At 43.0% G+C, this 3615-nt stretch overlaps 1 non-coding gene across 1 annotated transcript; it reads left to right on the forward strand.

Annotated features, from left to right (window-relative positions):
* Window positions 1–2855: 2855 nt before the first annotated feature.
* LOC133807789 (small nucleolar RNA R71) lies at window positions 2856–2961 on the forward strand. The gene has a single exon (XR_009879682.1). It is a non-coding gene; the product is annotated as a small nucleolar RNA R71 (small nucleolar RNA).
* The last annotated feature ends 654 nt before the right edge of the window (window positions 2962–3615 follow it).

Genomic DNA, 3615 nt, shown 5'->3' on the forward strand with positions numbered 1-3615 from the left:
GTTTGGGGTGTTGATAACTCTATGATTTAGAGTTATTTTTATTAACTTTGAACTTGAATTTTGGGTGAAAAGAGTAATGAGTGTGTTGTTATTTGTAAGTTTGTTTAGTTTTTACCTTTCTTCTCTAGTTAGTGTGTTAATGCAAGAGTCTTGTGATTTGTTGGTAGTAATTGTAATTATTTATGTAAATCTTTGTGTTTTGTCATTCAGGAAAGAAACCTTCAAAGCGCCAAGGGAAATTAAAGGAATCAAGAGACAAAAGGAGACAAAAAGGGAGCATTGCTGCTCGGATGCTGTAGGCCAGACTTGTAGCAATTCTGGGAAAGTGAAGACTGACGTGGACAAAAGCCAGCTGATTTTATTTACTGACCTCAGCGCCTATGTGGCACCCATTTTAGTGAATGAAGTTAGCTGGCTGAGGTGGCAAGAGGAAATGGACCAAAGATGATGTGGGGTTTTCTAATTAGGGTAAAGGATGGTACCCAAAAGGGGAGGCAGCCGTAATATACACTAGAAAATAGAGAGAGGAAAAAGGACAGAAAAATCTTTCAGCAAGAATAGTACAGAGAATTCATTTTCGGCTAAGGTCATTAACGAGGAATGGCCGAGCAATGGCCTACAACAGTAATGGCCTACAACAGTAATGGTTAGAGGAGTAGAAGTGCCCGAGTTGGTCAAAGAATTCTATTCCAACTTCTTGGCCGAGCAATGGCCTACAACAGTAATGGTTAGAGGAGTAGAAGTGCCATTTTCGGCTAAGGTCATTAACGAGATTTTCTTGTTGGAGCCAGTCACGTGTGAGTTCACCAAGGGACGTGAACAGATGTCTGACGAACTGATTCAAGATATTATGCCCGAGCTGGCCAAACCAGAAGCCGAGTGGGACATTGATGAGAATGGAAGGTTTCGTTTCCGAAGAACGGATCTGCAACATGAGATGAAATGCCTCTACAGCTTTGTCCAGTCTACCTTGCTCCCAACCTCCCACGATTCCACAGTGAGCAGGGAGCGCATGTGGATGCTCTTTGGGAATGAGCTTTCCTACCACACTTCTTCTTCTTCTTTCTATGTGGCTCTTGCAAATGAGACGGTGCCTTGTTTATACTTGCCCCTAGCTCATTGCTGCTCTCAAATTCTTTAAGAGATAGCCTCATCCTCACCTTCTTGTTATACCTTGTGGGTACCTTTTCCTCCATATTAGAGTTCTTGACAGTGATGGCAAAACAATCTCCTACTTCATCTGGAGAACGTATAGGATTGAATACCTTGAAAGTTACCTGTTCTTCTTGAGCTCTCATTGTGAGCTCCCCTTTTTCCACGTCAATCAAGGTCCTCCCAGTAGCTAGAAATGGCCTACCCAAGATAATAGGAACGTCTCTATCCACTTCATAATCAAGAATGATGAAATCGGCCGGAAAAATGAACTTATCAACTTGCACTAGAACATCTTCAATTTTTCCTTCCGGGTGCGCTATAGAAAGATCCGCCAATTGCAAAGTGACTGTAGTTGGCCTCGCTTCTCCAATTCCCAACTTCTTAAAAATAGACATAGGCATTAAGTTAATACTAGCTCCCAAATCACATAAAGCTCTACCCACATCTCTTCCACCAATAGAGCAAGGAATTGTAAAGCTACCCGGATCCTTCAACTTAGGAGGAATTTTACTCTTCAACATGGCACTACAGCCTTCTGTCAAGGCCACCGTTTCAAACTCATCAAGTCTCCTTTTCTTAGTCAAAATGTCCTTCAAAAACTTTGCATAATTTGGCATTTGCTCCAAGGCCTCCACTAGTGGTATATTGATATGGAGTTGCTTCAAAACGTCTAAAAACCTTCGGAATTGGCCATCTTGTTGTTGTTTTTGAAATCTTTGAGGAAATGGTGGAGGTGGCTTGCTCAAACACTTTTCTGCCACAGATTGCTGAACTGATGCTGTAGCATTCTGGGTAATTTCAGCAGCTGAACTTGCTGAGTTTTCCCTCTTCTCTTCACCAATTTGGATTGAAGTGGGCTCGTTTTTTCGCTTATCTTTCTCCTCATTTAACTCCAGATTTTCCCTCTCCTCAAAGTCACCACTTTGCACTGCTCTTTGCCATCCCTCCTTGGATTTTCGGTGTCACTTGGCAAGGTGCCTTGCGGTCTATTCCTCAATTCATTAGCCAATTGCCCCATTTGAATCTCAAGGTTTCTCGAGGAGGCTGCTTGGCTCTGAATCACAGCATCATTCTTGGCCATATATTCTTTCATTAAACTCTCCAAAGAGCTTGATTGAGATACTTGAGGCGGAGAAGGTTGTTGCACTCTTGGTGGTTGTTGAGAAAACCCCGGTGGATATGTTGTCTTGCCTTGCAGTGGTGCTCCACTTGAACTAGCTCCTTGACCCCCCCATGAGAAGTTCGGATGGTTCCTCCAACCCGGATTGTAAGAGTTCGAATATGGGTTGTTATGGCTCCCATTTTGATTCCCCAAGTAACAAACTGATGCAGGATTTGATGGACAGCTGTCAAATGTGTGCCCATCTCCACAATAAACACAAGAAACATCTGCCACTTGGCCCATAGCTGCTGGTTGTACCATTCCCCCCAAACTCATGTTCTTGAGAAGGTTACTCATTGAAGAAACTTGAGCTGTCAAAGCTGTCAATGCATCAACTTCAAGTATACCAGCCACTTTTCGACTTGTTGAGGCTCTAACATTGGACCATTGATAATTGTTGCTAGCTATCCTCTCCAAAATCTCACAAGCTTCATTGTAGGACTTAGAGAGAATAGCCCCATTGGCTGAAGCGTCTAACACCATACGAGTGGAAGAATTGAGCCCATTGTAGAAAGTCTCCATTTGTATACAATGTGGGATCCCGTGGTGTGGGCACTTTCTCAATAATTCCTTGAATCTCTCCCACGCTTCACAGAATGATTCATCTTCCAGCTGCTGAAATGACATGATTTCATTGCGAAACTTGGCATTTTTGGTAGGGGGAAAGTACTTCATCAGGAATTTTTCAGCCAACTCATTCCATGTAGTCACCGAGTCGGGAGGAAGGGTGTTGAGCCAAGCTCTAGCTCGATCCCTCAAAGAGAACGGGAACAACTTCAACCTTAGGGCCTCTTCACTTACTCCTTGTAGCTTGAAAGAATCGCTCACCTCCAAAAATGAACGAAGGTGGAGATGAGGATCTTCCGTTGGCAGCCCACTAAATTGACCAACCGTTTGGAGCATTTGGAACATGACGGGCTTTAACTCAAATTGGGCTGCTTGGATTTCGGGCCTCACAATGCTCGGATTGATCTCATTAAACATAGGGGCAGCATACTCCCTTATGCCCCTCTCTCTATCATCGGCCAAAGCAATGGCGTTAGCAATATTATGGGCATCCCCAACCCCTTCAATCTCATCAGCCATATTGAAACGATTTCTACCCCTTTGTTCCCTTCTTCTTCTTCTTCTAAAAGTGCATTCAATTTCGGGGTCAATAGGAGCTAGTTCAAGGTCTTCTTGCTCGTTCATGCACTAGAGTATTCCTGAAAATTCACAAAACCGAGCAAGCAAGATTAGAACAACACAGAAAAATAAATTGCAAAATAATTGATATTACACCAATTTTTAATTTCAAT

Source organism: Humulus lupulus, chromosome X (genome assembly GCF_963169125.1).
Source record: "Humulus lupulus chromosome X, drHumLupu1.1, whole genome shotgun sequence".
NCBI lineage: Eukaryota > Viridiplantae > Streptophyta > Magnoliopsida > Rosales > Cannabaceae > Humulus > Humulus lupulus.